This window comes from Scyliorhinus torazame, chromosome 21 (assembly GCF_047496885.1).
Source record: "Scyliorhinus torazame isolate Kashiwa2021f chromosome 21, sScyTor2.1, whole genome shotgun sequence".
Taxonomy (NCBI): Eukaryota; Metazoa; Chordata; class Chondrichthyes; order Carcharhiniformes; family Scyliorhinidae; genus Scyliorhinus; species Scyliorhinus torazame.
In genome coordinates, this window is record NC_092727.1 from 66563525 (window position 1) to 66584121 (window position 20597).

The window sequence follows — 20597 nt, forward strand, 5'->3', positions numbered from 1 at the left end:
TGTTTATCCCGAAGGCTTTTTTCAGGCGGGTTAACAGGAGTATAATGGGGTTTTTGTGTGGGCGCGAGGGACTCCGAGGGTGAGAAGGGTGTTCCTGGAGTGGAGTAGAGATAGGGGTGGGGCTGGCGCTGCCCAATCTCTGTGGGTACTACTGGGCCACCAATGTGGCGATGGTGCGCAAGTGGGTGATGGAGGGGGAGGGGGCTGCATGGAAGAGGCTGGAGACGGCGTCCTGTGTGGGTACGAATCTGGGGGCGCTGGCAACGGTGCCGCTGCCGCTCCCTCCAAGGAGGTATACCACGAGCCCAGTGGTGGTGGTGGCGGCCCTCAAAATTTGGGGGCAGTGGAGGTGGCATAGGAGGGGAGTTGGGGCCTCGGCGTGGACCCCATTACGGGGGAACCACCAGTTCGCCCCAGGAAGAACAGGTGGAGGGTTTTCGGGGTGGCACAAGGCAGGGATACGAAAGTTGGGGGACCTGTTTGTGGACGGGAAGTTCGCGAGCTTGGGTGAGCTGGAGGAGAAGTACGGGCTCCCACCCGGGGAACACATTCAGGTACTTACAGGTAAGGGCGTTTGCCAGACAGCAGGTGGTGGAATTCCCGCGGCTACTGCCACGCACAGTACAGGACAGGGTGCTCTCGGGGGAGTGGGTGGGAGAGGGGAAGATCTCGGAAACTTACCAGGTGATGCAGTAAGAGGAGGAGGCCTCGGTGGTGGAGGTGAAAGGTAAGTGGGAGGAGGAGTTGGGAGAGGAGATTGAGGAAGGGACGTGGGCAGATGCCCTAGGGAGGGTGAACTCTTCCTCCTCATGCGCGAGGCTCAGCCTCATACAGTTTAAGGTGCTGCACAGGGCACACATGACAGGGACAAGGATGAGCCAGTTCTTTAGGGGTGAGGACAGGTGTGTTAGGTGCTCAGGGAGCCCAGCAAACCACACCCATATGGTCTGGGCATGCCCAGCGCTGGAGGAAGTTTGGAAGGGCGTAGCGAGGACGGTGTCGAGGGTGGTAGGAACCAGGGTCAAACCTGGCTGGGGGCTCGCAATATTTGGGGTGGCAGAGGAACCGGGAGTGCAGGAGGCGAAAGAGGCCGGAATTCTGCCCCGGCGAAGGATTCTCCTTCAGTGGAAAGATACGAGCCCCCCAAGCGTGGAATCCTGGATCAGCGATATGGCAGGGTTCATTACATTGGAGAGGGTGAAATTTGTATTGAGATGGTCGGTACAAGGGTTCTTTAGGCGGTGGCAACCGTTCTTAGACTTTCTGGCAGAACGATAGACATTGGTCAATGGCAGCAGCAGCTCGGGGGGGGGTTTACTTTATTTTTGTTTATGTTATTTACACTGGAGGGTCTGAGGAGGTGTATACACCTGTTGTGTTAAGTCGGGGTGTTAATGTTAATTTATTATTTATGTACAAGGGGGGGGGGGGGGGAGGGTTTGGGGGGTTGCTTTTTTAGATTGTGTTTTGTACTTAACCCTGTTGGGTTCTTTTTTCTTTCTCATTTTGTTATTGACATTTTATGAAAACCTTTAATAAAAATTATTTTTTTAAAAAGGAATCACGAGATGCAGGAAGGGTCCCGGAGGACTGGAAGGTGGCTCATGTAACACCACTGTTAAGAAGGGAGGGAGGCAGAAGACGGGAAATTATAGGCCGGTTAGCCTGGCGGTCATTGGTAAGATTTTAGAGTCTGTTATTAAAGATGAAGTCGCGAAGCACTTGGAAGTGCATGGTAAAATGGGACTAAGTCAGCACGGCTTTGTCAAAGGGAGGTCGTGTCTGACAAATCTTTGAGTTCTTTGAGGAGGTAACAAGCAAGTTAGACAAAAGAGAACCAGTGGACATGATTTATTTAGATTTCCAGAAGGCCTTTGACAAGGTGCCGCATAGGAGACTGTTAAATAAGTTAAGAGCTCATGGTGTTCAGGGTAAGATTCTGGCATGGATAGAGGATGGCTGACTGGCAGAAGGCAGAGAGTGGGGATAAAGGGGTCTTTTTCAGGATGGCAGCCGGTGACTAGTGGTGTGCCTCAGGGGTCTGTGCTGGGACCACAACTTTTTACAATATACATTAATGATCTGGAAGAAGGTACTGAAGGCACTGTTGCTAAGTTTGCAGATGATACAAAGATCTGTAGAGGGACAGATAGTGTTGAGGAAGCGAGGGGGCTGCAGAAGGACTTGGACAAGCTAGGAGAGTGGGCAATGAAGTGGCAAATGAAATACAATGTGGAAAAGTGTGAGGTCATGCACTTTGGAAGGAGGAATTTAGGCATAAACTATTTTCTAAATGGGGAAATGCTTCGGAAAGCAGAAGCAAAAGGGGACTTGGGAGTTCCTGTTCACAATTCTCTTAAGGTTAATGTGCAGGTTCAGTCGGCAGTTAAGAAGGCAAATGCAATGTTAGCATTCATGTCAAGAGGGCTAGAATACAAGACCAGCGATGCACTTCTGAGGCTCTATAAGGCTCTGGTCAGACCCCATTTGGAGTATTGTAAGCAGTTTTGGATCCCGTATCTAAGGAAGGATGGGCTGGCCTTGGAAAGGGTCCAGAGGAGGTTCACGAGAATGATCCCTGGAATGAAGAACTTGTCGTATGAAGAACATTTGAGGACTCTGGGTCTGTACTCGTTGGAGTTTAGAAAGGTGAGAGGGGATCTTATTGAAACTTACAAGATACTGCGAGGCCTGGATAGAATGGATGTGGAGAGGAAGTTTCCACTTGTAGGAAAAACTAGAACCAGAGGACACCATCTCAGACTAAAAGGACGATCCTTTAAAACAGAGATGAAGAGGAATTTCTTCAGCGAGAGGATGGCGAATCTGTGGAACTCTTTACCGCAGAAGGCTGGGGAGGACAATTCACTGAGTGTCTTTAAGATAGGTTCATGATTAATAAGGGGATCAAGGATTACAGAACATAGAACATAGAACAGTACAGCACAGAATAGGCCCTTCGGCCCTCGATGTTATGCCGAGCATTGTCCGAAACGAAAATCAAGCAATCCCACTCCCTGTCATTCTGGTGTGCTCCATGTGCCTATCCAATAACCGCTTGAAAGTTCCTAAAGTGTCCGACTCCACTATCACAGCAGGCAGTCCATTCCACACCCTGACCACTCTCTGAGTAAAGGACCTACCTCGGACATCCCTCCTATATCTTCCACCCTGAATCTTATAGTTATGTCCCCTTGTAACAGCTACTTCCAGCTGAGGAAATAGTCTCTGAACGTCCACTCTATCTATCCCCCCTCATTATCTTATAAACCTCTATTAAGTCACCTCTCATCCTCCTCCGCTCCAAAGAGAAAAGCCCTAGCTCCTTCAACCTTTCCTCATAAGACCTATCCTGCAAACCAGGCAGCATCCTGGTAAATCTCCTTTGCACCCTTTCCAATGCTTCCACATCCTTCCTATAATGAGGTGACCAGAACTGCACACAATACTCCAAATGTGGTCTCACCAGGGTCATGAATAGTTGCAGCATAACCCTGCGGCTCTTAAACTCAAGCCCCCTGTTAATAAACGCTAACACACTATAAGCCTTCTTCACGGCTCTATCCACTTGAGTGGCAACTTTCAGAGATCTGTGGACATGAACCCCAAGTTCTCTCTGTTTCTCCACATTCCTCAGAACCCTGCCGTTGACCCTGTAATCCGCATTCAAATTTTTTCTACCAAAATTAATCACCTCGCTCTTATCAGGGTTAAACTCCATCTACCATTTTTCGGCCCAGCTCTGCATCCTATCAATGTCTATTTGCAGCCTACAACAGCCCTCCACCTCATCCACTACTCCACCAATCTTGGTGTCATCAGCAAATTTACTGACCCACCCTTCAGCCCCTTCCTCCAAGTCATTGATAAAAATCACAAATAGCAGAGGACCCAGCACTGATCCCTGTGGTACACCGCTGGTAACTGGTCTCCAGTCTGAAAATTTTCCATCCACCATCACCCTCTGTCTTCTATGTGATAGCCAGTTACTTATCCAATTGGCCAAATTTCCCTCTATCCCACACCTCCTTACTTTCTTCATGAGCCGATCATGGGGAACCTTATCAAACGCCTTACTAAAATCCATGTATATGGCATCAACTGCTCTACCTTCATCTACACACTTAGTTATCTCCTCAAAGAATTAAATTAAATTTGTGAAACAAGACCTACCCTTCACCAATCCGTGTTGACTATCCCGGATTAAGCTGCATCTTTCCAAATGGTTATAAATCCTATCCTTCAGGATCTTTTCCATTATCTTCCCGACCACCAAAGTAAGACTAACTGGCCTATAATTACCAGGGTCATTCCTATTCCGTTTCTTGAACAGAGGGACAACATTCACCACTCTCCAGTCCTCTGGCACTATCCCGTGGACAGCGAGGACCCAAAGATCAAAGCCAAAGGCTCTGCAATCTCATCCCTTGCCTCATAAAGAATCCTTGGGTATATCCCATCTGGCCCAGGGGACTTGTCGACCCTCAGGTTTTTCAAAATTGCTAATACATCTTTCCTCAGAACATCTACTTCCTCCAGCCTACCAGCCCGAATCACACTCTCATCCTCAAAAACATGGCCCCTCTCCTTTGTGAACACTGAAGAAAAGTATTTATTCAACGCCTCTCCTATTTCTTCTGACTCCATGCACAAGTTCCCACTACTGTCCTTGACCGGCCCTACCCTCACCCTGGTTGTTCTTTTATTTCTCACATAAGAGTAAAAAGCCTTGGGGTTTTCCTTGATCCGACCCGCCAAGGACTTCTCATGCCCCCTCCTAGCTCTCCTAAGCTCTATTTTCAGCTCATTCCTTGCGACCTTGTAACCCTCAAGCGACCCAACTGAACCTTGTATTCTCATCCTTACATACTCTTCCTTTTTTCTCTTGACAAGACATTCAACCTCTTTTGTGAACCATGGTTCCCTCACCTGGCCATTTCCTCCCTGCCTGACAGGGACATACCTATCAAGGACACGCAGTATTTGTTCCTTGAACAAGCTCCACTTTTCATTTGTGCCTTTCCCTGACAGTTTCTGTTCCCATCTTATGCTCCCTAATTCTTGCCTAATCGAATCATAATAACCCCTCCCCCAATTATAAACCTTGCCCTGCCGTATGGCCCTATCCCTCTCCATTGCAATAGTGAAAGACACCGAATTGTGGTCACCATCTCCAAAGTGCTCTCCCACAAACAAATTTAACACTTGGCCCGGTTCATTACCCAGTACCAAATCCAATGTGGCCCCCCCCTCTTGTCGGCCTATCCACATATTGTGTCAGGCAACCCTCCTGCACACACTGTACAAAAACTGCCCCATCCAAACTGTTCAACCTATAGAGGTTCCAATCAATATTTGGAAAGTTAAAGTCACCCATGACAATTATCCTGAGACCTCCCCACCTAGCCATAATCTGTTTTGCAATTTCTTCCTCCACATCTCTATTACTATTTGGGGGCCTATAGAAAACTCCTAACAACGTGATCGCTCCTTTCCTATTTCTAACTTCAGCCCATATTATCTCAATAGGCAGATCCCCTTCAAACTGCCTTTCTGCAGCCGTTAAACTATCCTTGGTTAACAATGCTACTCCTCCACCGCTTTTCCCACCTTCCCTACTCTTACTGAAACATCTATACCCCGGAACTTCCAACAACCATTCCTCTCCTGTTCTAACATTGGGCGGGATTCTCCGCTACCCGGTGGGGCGGGGCCCACGCCGGAGCGGTTTCCACTCCGCCGGCTGGTGGGAAAGGCCTTTGGCGCCACGCCAGCCGGCGCCAAAAGGTTTTCGCCGGGCGACGCATGCGCAGGGGCGTCAGCGGCCGCTCACGGCATCCCCGCGCATGCGCAGGGGAGGGGGTCTCTTCCGCCTCCGCCATAGTGAAGACCATGGCGAAGGCGGGTGAAAGAGAGTGCCCCCATGGCACAGGCCCGCCCGCGAATCGGTGGGCCCCGATCGTGGGCCAGGCCACCGTGGGGGCACCCCCCTGGGCCAGATCGCCCTGCGCCGCCCCCCCCAGGACCTCGGAGCCTGCCCGCGCCGCCTTGTCCCGCCATTCAAAAGGAGGTTTAATCCACGCCAGGGGGCAAGGGTAGACAGCGGCGAGGCTTTGGCCCATCGTGGGCCGGAGAATCGGCGGGGGTGGGCCCGCCGACCGGCACGATTCCCGCCGACCGGCGCGGCGCGATTTCCGCCCCGGCCGAATCTCTGGTGGTGGCGAATTCGGGACACGGAAGGGGCGGGATTCACACCAGCCCCCAGTGATTCTCCGACCCGGTGGGGGGTCGGAGAATCGCGCCCCATGTCTCCGTAATGGCCACAACATCATAGTCCCAAGTACCAATCCACGCTCCAAGTTCATCTACCTTATTCCGGATGCTCCTTGCATTGAAGTAGACACACTTCAACCCACCTTTCTGTCTGCCGGTACACTCCTGCGACCTTGATACCCTCCTCAGTACCTCACTACTCTCGACACTGGCTTCTGGGACACAGCTCGTTTTCCCAGCTCCCTGACAAATTAGTTTAAACCTCCCGAATAGCCGTAGCAAATTTCCCTCCCAGGATATTGGTGCCCCTCTGGTTCAGGTGCAAACCGTCCTGTCTGTACAGGTCCCACCTTCCCCAGAATATGCTCCAATTATCCACGTACCTGAAACACTCCCTCCTACACCATCCCTGCAGCCACGTGTTTATCTGCACTCTCCCCCTGTTCCTCACCTCGCTAGCACGTGGCACCGGCAACAAACCAGAGATGGCAACATGGTTTGTCCTGGCTCTCAGCTTCCACCATAGCTCCCTAAATTCCTGTTTTAAATCCCCGTCCCTTCTCTTACCTATGTCGTTGGTACCGATGTGTACCACGACTTGTGACTGCTCCCCCTCCCCTTTAAGGATTCTGAAAACACGGTCCAAGACGTCACGGACCCTGGTACCCAGGAGGCAACATACCATCTTTCGCTGCCCCAGAACAGTCTATCTGTCCTTCTAACTATCGATCCCCAATAACTATTGCTCTCCTGCTCTCCCTCCTTCCCTTCTGAGCCACAGGGACGGACTCAGTTCTGGAGATCCGTTCACCGTGGCTTACCCCTGGTAGGTCGTCCCCCTCAACAGTATCCAAAACAGTATAGAACATAGAACATAGAACGATACAGCGCAGTACAGGCCCTTCGGCCCACGATGTTACACCAAAACAAAAGCCATCTAACCTACACTATGCCCTTATCATCCATATGCTTATCCAATAAACTTTTAAATGCCCTCAATGTTGGCGAGTTCACTACTGTTGCAGGTAGGGCATTCCACGGCCTCACTACTCTTTGTGTAAAGAACCTACCTCTGACCTCTGTCCTATATCTATTACCCCTCAGTTTAAAGCTATGTCCCCTCGTGCCAGCCACTTCCATCCGCGGGAGAAGGCTCTCACTGTCCACCCTATCTAACCCCCTGATCATTTTGTATGCCTCTATTAAGTCTCCTCTTAACCTTCTTCTCTCCAACGAAAACAACCTCAAGTCCATCAGCCTTTCCTCATAAGATTTTCCCTCCATACCAGGCAACATCCTGGTAAATCTCCTCTGCACCCGCTCCAAAGCCTCCACGTCCTTCCTATAATGCGGTGACCAGAACTGTACGCAATACTCCAAATGCGGCCGTACCAGAGTTTTGTACAGCTGCAACATGACCTCCTGACTCCGGAACTCAATCCCTCTGCCAATAAAGGCCAACACTCCATAGGCCTTCTTCACAACCCTATCAACCTGGGTGGCAACTTTCAGGGATCTATGTACATGGACACCTAGATCCCTCTGCTCATCCACACTTCCAAGAACGTTACCATTAGCCAAATATTCCGCATTCCTGTTATTCCTTCCAAAGTGAATCACCTCACACTTCTCTGCATTAAACTCCATTTGCCACCTCTCAGCCCAGCTCTGCAGCTTATCTATGTCCCTCTGTAACCTGCTACATCCTTCCACACTGTCGACAACACCACCGACTTTAGTGTCGTCTGCAAATTTACTCACCCACCCTTTTGCGCCTTCCCCTAGGTCATTGATAAAAATGACAAACAGCAACGGCCCCAGAACAGATCCTTGTGGTACGCCACTTGTAACTGAACTCCATTCTGAACATTTCCCATCAACCACCACCCTCTGTCTTCTTTCAGCTAGCCAATTTCTGATCCACATCTCTAAATCACCCTCAATCCCCAGCCTCCGTATTTTCTGCAATAGCCTACCGTGGGGAACCTTATCAAACGCTTTGCTGAAATCCATATACACCACATCAACTGCTCTACCCTCGTCTACCTGTCCAGTCACCTTCTCAAAGAACTCGATAAGGTTTGTGAGGCATGACCTACCCTTCACAAAGCCATGCTGACTATCCCTGATCATATTATTCCTATCTAGATGATTATAAATCTTGTCTCTTATAATCCCCTCCAAGACTTGTTACTTGTTACTGAGGGGAACGACCACAGAGGATCCCTGCACTGACTGCTTCCTCCCAGCCCCTCTCACCGTCACCCGTCTACCTTGATTCTTCGGAGTAACTAAATCCCTGAAGCTACTATCTATGACCACCTCTGCCTCCCGAATGATCCGAAGTTCATCCAGCTCCAGTTCCCTAACACGGTTTCTGAGGAGCTGGAGATGGGTGCACTTCCCACAGGTGAAATCAGCAGGGACACTGATGGCGTCCGTCACCTCAAACATTCTGCAGGAGGAACATTGCACTGCCTTCCCTGCCATCCCCTCTAGATAAAACAAGAAAAAGAAAGAAAGAGCTTACCTGTTATTCACTCTACCCCTTAGGTTAAAGGAGGTGGAAGGGTGGGGGACACTAGGGTTTAGAAACTGCCCAACTTAAATACAGATAAAATAAAACACTTAACCAGCAACCACTGCGCCCCACACAAGAACAGCAATCAGCTGTTATGGGCCTGCGCAAACAAGTTAAATCTTTACGACTTACCCAGCAGTCACTCTGTCCTCACTCCGACCGGATTCAGCTGGAAATTCCCAACAGTAAGTTTTAAAAAACTTTACTCCCCTTCTCAGCAAGCACTCACTCAGCAACCACTGCGCCCCACATGATAACACCTCAGGGAAAAGAAAAACTACTTACCAGTCGCCAGCCAATCACTTACCTGCAGGCTGTGACGTCACGGTTCAACTTCTTTCTACTTCTACCTGCCCTCTAGTCTCCCTCTTGATCTTTACTTGGCTGGGATCCTTACAGTGATTGTCTTTTTTTTTATATGGGGAGAAGGCAGGAGAATGGGGGATAAGAAAATATCAGCCATGATTGAATGGCGGAGCAGACTCGATGGGCCAAGTGGCCTAATTCTGCTCCTATGTCTTATGGGCTCAGAAAATAGCTTTAACTTAAACAAAGCGATAAATTTATTAACACTACTAACTTGGATTCGACACGTACTCCTAAAGAATACACAGTTGATTGATAACATTGAAACTGCACTCATCTACAGCTAATCTCACTACTGGTTGAAACTATGATCGGTACTCACTTCCACTATCTGTACTTCTGACTCTCACTTGCTAACTCCTGCACACACTCTCCCTCAAGGCTTTGCATCACTGCCTAAAAGTTGTAACTGTAGCTCTCTCTAGTGGCTACTTTCGACACTTCATTAACATTGCAGTTCTGATAGTTATGATAATACCATAGGGAGCTCTGAGGAGATCTCCATATTCGCAGCTGTCATTCCCACCCTCCACCAGCGCAGAGACACATAGCTCGGTGGGTGACAGAGGTGGACAGGCTTCTGAGGCACATTCTGGCGAGCACCAGTTGTTGATGCACATCAGGTGAAGGCAGGAATGCGCAGGAGAGACAGCATGATTCAGAGGTCTGCTGGATCCCAGAACCCAGCTGCCCCGGCACCTGTCCGATGCTGAGCCTCTGAACCAGGTTTACCCGGAGCTGGTCCAGTCGATAGGGTGTGGAGTGATATTCAGAGGGGTATGTCAGCAACACTCCAGCAGGTCCATAGCCTACCAGAAATCTATAGGTGCAGGAGATTGCACCAACAGTGTGTGGCACTGAGGCCAACACTGCTGGGAAGGCGACCCCAGTGGAGAGCCTGTGCACAACATCAGCAGCATGAGTGGTGGTGTCCAAGGCGTGGCTCAGTCAGTGACGGCCATGGCCGAGCGCCTCAACAGCATGTCCCAGTCATTGGGGAATGTGTCCCAGTCCCAGGTGGACCTTGATGAGGCCCTCTACAGGATGTCCCATTTGCTGGGGGAGGTGTCCCAGTCTTAGTTGGACATAGCTGAAGCGCATCAGAGCATGTCCCAGTCACTGTGGATCATCGCCAAGGGCTCCGACACCATTCTGCAGACATTGGGGAGCTGCCAGGGCTGGCAGAGCGAGATGAGACAGGGGCAGCCGAGGCTGGGTCCAACTGCCCCTCTGTCCCGGGGTGAACGCTAGGGCCCTAGGGGCACCCACCAAGAGGAGGCTACCAACCTGGAGCCACCCTTCGGAGTGGAGATGGTGGCCCACCAGCTCCCCCGAAACTCATCCCCTGACAACGGCGCATCTCGGGGTCAGCACCCGGACCAGAGTGGCACAGCGGGACATGTGCCGCCAGCAAGTGGCCCGGGGCCCTTCGGCCCCAGGGCTTGCCAGTGTTATCGAAGGCCACGGGACGCGATAGGCAGCAGGCTGCTTCCACCTTTGATGTGCATCTTTGGGACGCACCGAAGCGCATAGGTAGAGGACGGAAGGCTCAGTAGGTCGAGGATCACTGAGCGGGCACTGGGGAAAAAGGGGGTAAGGGGGTTGGAAGAGGCAATAATGGGTGAGGGGGTGTGGGAAGAGTTGGAGGGAGGGATTGGGAGGGATAGGGAAGGTGGGGCCGCACCATCAGGGTCAGTGGCAGTCGGGGGAGTGACGGGTCCACGCCCTATGTGAAGCGGGTGAGGGTGAGAGTCTCCTTGGCCCTCCGGGCTTGCTAGACACTCACCGTTTCCACCTGTCCTCCATCCTCCAGGTCTGCCCCGGCACCAGCACCAGCCCCTCCTGGTTACTCGTCTGCTTGTCCTCGTCCTCGGAGGTGGACACATAGCCCTCGCCATCCACCTCCAGTATGTCGCTCCGCTGCTTTGCCAGGTTGGGGAGGGCACAGTAGACCACCACAAAGTGAGTGACCCTCCGGGGAGTGTACTGCAGTGCACCACTCGAGCGGTCGAGGTATCATCTTGAGGAGTCCGATGCACCGCTGTCAAGCCCGGGTGGCCGCATGGGCCTCGTTGTATCAGGCCTCCGCATCAGTCACCGGCCTCCGAACCGGCGTCATTCGCCAGGTCCTAAGCGGGTACCACTTATCTTCCAAGAGCAAACCAGCCATCCTGGGGTGGTCCTTGAAGAGGCCGGGGATGTCCGACTGCCCCAGGATGTAGCTGTCGTGCACACTCCCTGGGAAGCGGTACACATATTCATGATATTGAGATGGTGATCGCACACGAGCTGGACGTACATGGCGTGGAACCCGTCCTGTTGATGTAGGGCACTCCCTGATGGCCCAGTGAGCGCAAGGCAACATGCATGCCTTCCATTACCCCCTGGACCTGGGCATCCCGGCGATGGCACAGAATCCTGCTGCCTGGTCATCTTGTTGGCCTGGTCCATGTCAAAGTTTATATCGTTTTCTGCCTGGGCAAACAGGGCATCCAGGACTTCACAGATACACTTGTGTGCTGTCGCCTGTGAGATGTCACACATGTCCCTGCACGAGCCCTGGAATGATGCTGAGGCATAAAGGTCCAGGGCTGCGGTAACCTTGACAGCCATTCGGAGTGGGTATCCTTCTCCCCCATGTGGTGCCAGGTCCGCAAGGACATGGCATAGGTGCCACATCATTAGCAATAGACTTCAGCCTTACGGTCAGATGCCTCCATGGTCAGTGGTATTTATGGGTGATCGGTGGGCAGAGAGGCAGGGGCTGGTGTTGCCCTCGTAACAGGTATACACAATCCCGAGGGAGACACCCAGACCTCGCCCATGGGCGACCACCCCCCCACTCGCCCCCACCGATGGTGGCCAGCCCCGACCGAGGCTGGCTGCTCGGGGGGTAGGACTCCCCAACCCCCAAGCACCAGGGCAGCAACCTCAGTGCCCCCTGGGAGCGAAGATTACTACTCACCTGCTCGGTACCCCGCAGCAGCCCTTCCACGAGCTTCACATTTTATAAAGGAGTACTAATCGCTGCCAGCATGACCACCTGCTGGGGGGGCCGTTAGATAGGGGGTCGCTCCCATTAATTGTATGGAGATTGGCTTTAAGTGGTGATCATTGGTTTCTCGCCACGTTACAGCGGGATCCTGATTTCGCCAATGGGAGCGGGCAGGTTAGATCGAAAACGATCGGCGCTTGGCACAGTTCTTGATTTTGGCCTCTCCCGTGATCTACCGGCCGCTTCACACTCTCGCTCATGCGCAACGTGGCCATTGAATCGCACCTAATGTATCTGAAATTCCTACATTCATCCAACTCCCCCTTAAAAAAATAAACCAGCAATATAAACAGATGCTTCATTTTCCAAAGCCATTCAAGTCTAAACATTTCATGTTGCTAAACACCCTAACTAATGCTCTGTAAGGTACAATTCATATTAAATTTAAGCATGCAAATTTAAACATGTGTATCGTCCATTTCAGTCTTTCTTTCCCATCTTCGAACCTCCCAGTCGTCTCATATTTCAAAGTCGTGATAGTGCATCTACAAACACGTTTTCTCTTCCTGCTACATGTATAATTTTTAAGTTAAATGGTTGCAGCAAAGAACTCCATCTAACAGTCTTGCATTTAGATCCTTAAGCTTTTCCAAAAGCTACTGGATTATGGTCTATACAAACAACTGTCTCTGATGAATTGTTACCAACATAATTGTCAAAATGCTGTAACACCAATACCAAACCCGAAGTTTCCTTACTGATGGTCGAATATTTATATTGATGAATATTTAGTTTCCGAAAAAAATAACCAACAAGCCTTTCTATTCATTCATCCTCTTCCTGCAGCAGTACAGATCAACACCCACATCACTCACATCAATTCTCACCTTGAGTGGCTTGGCATAATTAGGAGTCACCAAAACTGGCACGGTGTTTAATACAAAGAACGAAGAAAATTACAGCACAGGAATAGGCCCTTAAGCCCTCCAAGGCTGCACTGATCAGGCTGCCCATCAGGACTAAAGCCCCCTAACCTTTTGGGGACCATAGCCCTCTATTCCCATCCGGAGTGAGACTTTGAATGTGCTGAAACTGTGAATGTACTGAGACTGTGAATGTAGTGAGACTGTGAATGTCCTGAGACTGTGAATGTGCTGAGACTGTGAATGTGCCGAGACTGTGAATGTATTGATACTGCGAATGTAGTGAGACTGTGAATGTCCTGAGACTGTGAATGTGCTGAGACTGTGAATATACTGATACTGTGAATGTAGTGAGACTGTGAATGTCCTGAGACTGTGAATGTGCTGAGACTGTGAATGTGCTGAGACTGTGAATGTGCTGAGACTGTGAATGCAGTGAGACGGTGAATGTAGTGAGACAGTGAAGGTAGTGAGACTGTGAATGTGCTGAGACTGTGACTGTAGTGAGACTGGGAAGGTAGTGAGACTGTGAATGTAGTGAGACTGTGAATGTGCTGAAACTGTGAATGTAGTGAGACTGTGAAAGTAGTGAGACTGTGAATGTGATGAAACAGTGAATGTGATGAAACAGTGAATGTGCTAAGACTGTGAATGTAGTGAGACTGTGAATGTGCTAAGACTGTGAATGTAGTGAGACTGTGAATGTAGTGAGACTGTGAATGTGCTAAGACTGTGAATGTAGTGAGACTGTGAATGTGCTGAGACTGTGAATGTGCTGAGACTGTGAATGCAGTGAGATGGTGAATGTAGTGAGACTGTGAATGTAGTGAGACTGTGAATGTGCTGAAACTGTGAATGTAGTGAGACTGTGAAAGTAGTGAGACTGTGAATGTGATGAAACAGTAAATGTGATGAAACAGTGAATGTGCTAAGACTGTGAATGTAGTGAGACTGTGAATGTGCTAAGACTGTGAATGTAGTGAGACTGTGAATGTGCTAAGACTGTGAATGTAGTGAGACAGTGAAGGTAGTGAGACTGTGAATGTGCTGAGACTGTGACTGTAGTGAGACTGGGAAGGTAGTGAGACTGTGAATGTAGTGAGACTGTGAATGTGCTGAAACTGTGAATGTAGTGAGACTTTGAAAGTAGTGAGACTGTGAATGTGATGAAACAGTGAATGTGATGAAACAGTGATTGTGCTAAGACTGTGAATGTAGTGAGACTGTGAATGTAGTGAGACTGAGAATGTGCTAAGACTGTGAATGTAGTGAGACTGTGAATGTGCTAAGACTGTGAATGTAGTGAGACTGTGAATGTAGTGAGACTGTGAATGTGCTAAGACTGTGAATGTAGTGAGACAGTGAATGTGCAGAGACTGTGAATGTGCTGAGACTTTGAATGCAGTGAGACGGTGAATGTAGTGAGACAGTGAAGGTAGTGAGACTGTGAATGTGCTGAGACTGTGACTGTAGTGAGTCTGTGAAAGTAGTGAGACTGTAAATGTGATGAAACAGTGAATGTGATGAAACAGAGAATGTGCTAAGACTGTGAATGTAGTGAGACTGTGAATGCAGTGAGTCTGTGAATGTGCTAAGACTGTGAATGTAGTGAGACTGTGAATGTAGTGAAACTGTGAATGTAGTGAGACTGTGAATGTAGTGAGACTGTAAATGTAGTGAGACTGTGAATGTAGTGAGACTGTGAATGTGGTGAGACTGTGAATGTGGTGAGACTGTGAATGTGCTGAGACTGTGAATGCAGTGAGACGGTGAATGTGCTGAGACTGTGAATGTGCTGAGACTGTGAATGCAGTGAGATGGTGAATGTAGTGAGACTGTGAATGTAGTGAGACTGTGAATGTGCTGAAACTGTGAATGTAGTGAGACTGTGAAAGTAGTGAGACTGTGAATGTGATGAAACAGTAAATGTGATGAAACAGTGAATGTGCTAAGACTGTGAATGTAGTGAGACTGTGAATGTGCTAAGACTGTGAATGTAGTGAGACTGTGAATGTGCTAAGACTGTGAATGTAGTGAGACAGTGAAGGTAGTGAGACTGTGAATGTGCTGAGACTGTGACTGTAGTGAGACTGGGAAGGTAGTGAGACTGTGAATGTAGTGAGACTGTGAATGTGCTGAAACTGTGAATGTAGTGAGACTGTGAAAGTAGTGAGACTGTGAATGTGATGAAACAGTGAATGTGATGAAACAGTGATTGTGCTAAGACTGTGAATGTAGTGAGACTGTGAATGTAGTGAGACTGAGAATGTGCTAAGACTGTGAATGTAGTGAGACTGTGAATGTGCTAAGACTGTGAATGTAGTGAGACTGTGAATGTAGTGAGACTGTGAATGTGCTAAGACTGTGAATGTAGTGAGACAGTGAATGTGCAGAGACTGTGAATGTGCTGAGACTTTGAATGCAGTGAGACGGTGAATGTAGTGAGACAGTGAAGGTAGTGAGACTGTGAATGTGCTGAGACTGTGACTGTAGTGAGTCTGTGAAAGTAGTGAGACTGTAAATGTGATGAAACAGTGAATGTGATGAAACAGAGAATGTGCTAAGACTGTGAATGTAGTGAGACTGTGAATGCAGTGAGTCTGTGAATGTGCTAAGACTGTGAATGTAGTGAGACTGTGAATGTAGTGAAACTGTGAATGTAGTGAGACTGTGAATGTAGTGAGACTGTAAATGTAGTGAGACTGTGAATGTAGTGAGACTGTGAATGTGGTGAGACTGTGAATGTGGTGAGACTGTGAATGTGCTGAGACTGTGAATGCAGTGAGACGGTGAATGTAGTGAGACTGTGTATGTGCTGAGACTGTGACTGTAGTGAGACTGGGAATGTAGTGAGACTGTGAATGTGCTGAAACTGTGAATGTAGTGAGACTGTGAAAGTAGTGAGACTGTGAATGTGATGAAATAGTGAATGTGATGAAACAGTGAATGTGCTAAGACTGTGAATGTAGTGAGACTGTGAATTTAGTGAGACTGTGAATGTGCTGAGACTGTGAATGCAGTGAGATGGTGAATGTAGTGAGACTGTGAATGTAGTGAGACTGTGAATGTGCTGAAACTGTGAATGTAGTGAGACTGTGAAAGTAGTGAGACTGTGAATGTGATGAAACAGTAAATGTGATGAAACAGTGAATGTGCTAAGACTGTGAATGTAGTGAGACTGTGAATGTGCTAAGACTGTGAATGTAGTGAGACTGTGAATGTGCTAAGACTGTGAATGTAGTGAGACAGTGAAGGTAGTGAGACTGTGAATGTGCTGAGACTGTGACTGTAGTGAGACTGGGAAGGTAGTGAGACTGTGAATGTAGTGAGACTGTGAATGTGATGAAACAGTGAATGTGATGAAACAGTGATTGTGCTAAGACTGTGAATGTAGTGAGACTGTGAATGTAGTGAGACTGAGAATGTGCTAAGACTGTGAATGTAGTGAGACTGTGAATGTGCTAAGACTGTGAATGTAGTGAGACTGTGAATGTAGTGAGACTGTGAATGTGCTAAGACTGTGAATGTAGTGAGACAGTGAATGTGCAGAGACTGTGAATGTGCTGAGACTTTGAATGCAGTGAGACGGTGAATGTAGTGAGACAGTGAAGGTAGTGAGACTGTGAATGTGCTGAGACTGTGACTGTAGTGAGTCTGTGAAAGTAGTGAGACTGTAAATGTGATGAAACAGTGAATGTGATGAAACAGAGAATGTGCTAAGACTGTGAATGTAGTGAGACTGTGAATGCAGTGAGTCTGTGAATGTGCTAAGACTGTGAATGTAGTGAGACTGTGAATGTAGTGAAACTGAGAATGTAGTGAGACTGTGAATGTAGTGAGACTGTAAATGTAGTGAGACTGTGAATGTAGTGAGACTGTGAATGTGGTGAGACTGTGAATGTGGTGAGACTGTGAATGTGCTGAGACTGTGAATGCAGTGAGACGGTGAATGTAGTGAGACTGTGTATGTGCTGAGACTGTGACTGTAGTGAGACTGGGAATGTAGTGAGACTGTGAATGTGCTGAAACTGTGAATGTAGTGAGACTGTGAAAGTAGTGAGACTGTGAATGTGATGAAACAGTGAATGTGATGAAACAGTGAATGTGCAAAGACTGTGAATGTAGTGAGACTGTGAATTTAGTGAGACTGTGAATGTGCTAAGACTGTGAATGTAGTGAGACTGTGAATGTAGTGAGACTGTAAATGTAGTGAGACTGTGAATGTAGTGAGACTGTGAATGTGGTGAGACTGTGAATGTGGTGAGACTGTGAATGTGCTGAGACCGTGAAAGTGCTGAGACCGTGAAAATGCTGAGACTGTGAATGAAGTGAGACTGTGAAAGTAGTGAGATTGTGAATGTGATGAAACAGTGAATGTGCTGAGACTGTGAATGTAGTGAGACTGTGAATGTGCTGAGACTGTGAATGAGCTGAGACTGTGAATGCAGTGAGACTGTGAATGTAGTGAGCCTGTGAATGTGGTGAGACTGTGAATGTGGTGAGACGGTGAATGTGCTGAGACCGTGAAAGTGCTGAGACCGTGAAAATGCTGAGACTGTGAATGAAGTGAGACTGTGAAAGTAGTGAGATTGTGAATGTGATGAAACAGTGAATGTGCTGAGACTGTGAATGTAGTGAGACTGTGAATGTGCTGAGACTGTGAATGAGCTGAGACTGTGAATGCAGTGAGACTGTGAATGTAGTGAGCCTGTGAATGTGGTGAGACTGTGAATGTGGTGAGACGGTGAATGTGCTGAGACTGTGAATGTGGTGAGACTGTGAATGTGGTGAGACCGTGAAAGTGCTGAGACCGTGAAAATGCTAAGACTGTGAATGAAGTGAGACTGTGAAAGTAGTGAGATTGTGAATGTGATGAAACAGTGAATGTGCTGAGACTGTGAATGTAGTGAGACTGTGAATGTGCTGAGACTGTGAATGTGCTGAGACTGTGAATGTAGTGAGACTGTGAATGTGCTGAGACTGTGAATGTGCTGAGACTGTGAATGCAGTGAGACGGTGAATGTAGTGAGACAGTGAAGGTAGTGAGACTGTGAATGTGCTGAGACTGTGACTGTAGTGAGACTGGGAAGGGAGTGAGACTGTGAATGTAGTGAGACTGTGAATGTGCTGAAACTGTGAATGTAGTGAGACTGTGAAAGTAGTGAGACTGTGAATGTGATGAAACAGTGAATGTGATGAAACAGTGAATGTGCTAAGACTGTGAATGTAGTGAGACTGTGAAAGTAGTGAGATTGTGAATGTGATGAAACAGTGAATGTGCTGAGACTGTGAATGTAGTGAGACTGTGAATGTGCTGAGACTCTGAATGTGCTGAGACTGTGAATGGAGTGAGACGGTGAATGTAGTGAGACAGTGAAGGTAGTGAGACTGTGAATGTGCTGAGACTGTGACTGTAGTGAGACTGGGAAGGTAGTGAGACTGTGAATGTAGTGAGACTGTGAATGTGCTGAAACTGTGAATGTAGTGAGACTGTGAAAGTAGTGAGACTGTGAATGTGATGAAACAGTGAATGTGATGAAACAGTGAATGTGCTAAGACTGTGAATGTAGTGAGACTGAGAATGTGCTAAGACTGTGAATGTAGTGAGACTGTGAATGTAGTGAGACTGTGAATGTGCTACTGTGAATGTAGTGAAACTGTGAATGTAGTGAGACTGTGAATGTAGTGAGACTGTAAATCTAGTGAGACTGTGAATGTAGTGAGACTGTGAATGTGGTGAGACTGTGAATGTGGTGAGACTGTGAATGTGCTGAGTCTGTGAATGCAGTGAGACGGTGAATGTAGTGAGACTGTGTATGTGCTGAGACTATGACTGTAGTGAGACTGGGAAGGTAGTGAGACTTTGAATGTAGTGAGACTGTGAATGTGCTGAAACTGTGAATGTAGTGAGACTGTGAAAGTAGTGAGACTGTGAATGTGATGAAACAGTGAATGTGATGAAACAGTGAATGTGCTAAGACTGTGAATGTAGTGAGACTGAGAATGTGCTAAGACTGTGAATGTAGTAAGACTGTGAATGTAGTGAGACTGTGAATGTGCTACTGTGAATGTAGTGAAACTGTGAATGTAGTGAGACTGTGAATGTAGTGAGACTGTAAATCTAGTGAGACTGTGAATGTGATAAGACTGTGAATGTAGTGAGACTGTGAATGTGCTGAGACTGTGAATGTGCTGAGACTGTGAATGCAGTGAGATGGTGAATGTAGTGAGACTGTGAATGTAGTGAGACTGTGAATGTGCTGAAACTGTGAATGTAGTGAGACTGTGAAAGTAGTGAGACTGTGAATGTGATGAAACAGTAAATATGATGAAACAGTGAATGTGCTAAGACTGTGAATGTAGTGAGACTGTGAATGTGCTAAGACTGTGAATGTAGTGAGACTGTGAATGTGCTAAGACTGTGAATGTAGTGAGACAGTGAAGGTAGTGAGACAGTGAATGTGCTGAGACTGTGACTGTAGTGAGACTGGGAAGGTAGTGAGACTGTGAATGTAGTGAGACTGTGAATGTGCTGAAACTGTGAATGTAGTGAGACTGTGAAAGTAGTGAGACTGTGAATGTGATGAAACAGTGAATGTGATGAAACAGTGATTGTGCTAAGACTGTGAATGTAGTGAGACTGTGAATGTAGTGAGACTGAGAATGTGCTAAGACTGTGAATGTAGTGAGACTGTGAATGTGCTAAGACTGTGAATGTAGTGAGACTGTGAATGTAGTGAGACTGTGAATGTGCTAAGACTGTGAATGTAGTGAGACAGTGAATGTGCAGAGACTGTGAATGTGCTGAGACTTTGAATGCAGTGAGACGGTGAATGTAGTGAGACAGTGAAGGTAGTGAGACTGTGAATGTGCTGAGACTGTGACTGTAGTGAGTCTGTGAAAGTAGTGAGACTGTAAATGTGATGAAGCAGTGAATGTGATGAAACAGTGAATGTGCTAAGACTGTGAATGTAGTGAGACTGTTATGCAGTGAGTCTGTGAATGTGCTAAGACTGTGAATGTAGTGAGACTGTGAATGTAGTGAAACTGTGAATGTAGTGAGACTGTGAATGTAGTGAGACTGTAAATGTAGTGAGACTGTGAATGTAGTGAGACTGTGAATGTGGTGAGACTGTGAATGTGGTGAGACTGTGAATGTGCTGAGACTGTGAATGCAGTGAGACGGTGAATGTAGTGAGACTGTGTATGTGCTGAGACTGTGACTGTAGTGAGACTGGGAATGTAGTGAGACTGTGAATGTGCTGAAACTGTGAATGTAGTGAGACTGTGAAAGTAGTGAGACTGTGAATGTGATGAAACAGTGAATGTGATGAAACAGTGAATGTGCTAAGACTGTGAATGTAGTGAGACTGTGAAAGTAGTGAGATTGTGAATGTGATGAAACAGTGAATGTGCTGAGACTGTGAATGTAGTGAGACTGTGAATGTGCTGAGACTCT

The 20597-nt window shown here is 47.9% G+C and overlaps 1 protein-coding gene across 1 annotated transcript in view; it reads right to left on the reverse strand.

Annotated features, from left to right (window-relative positions):
• The window catches only part of LOC140398329 (parathyroid hormone/parathyroid hormone-related peptide receptor-like), a 275848-nt gene that overhangs the window by 209957 nt on the left and 45294 nt on the right, over window positions 1-20597 (reverse strand). The gene's annotated exons all lie outside the window — the stretch shown is intronic.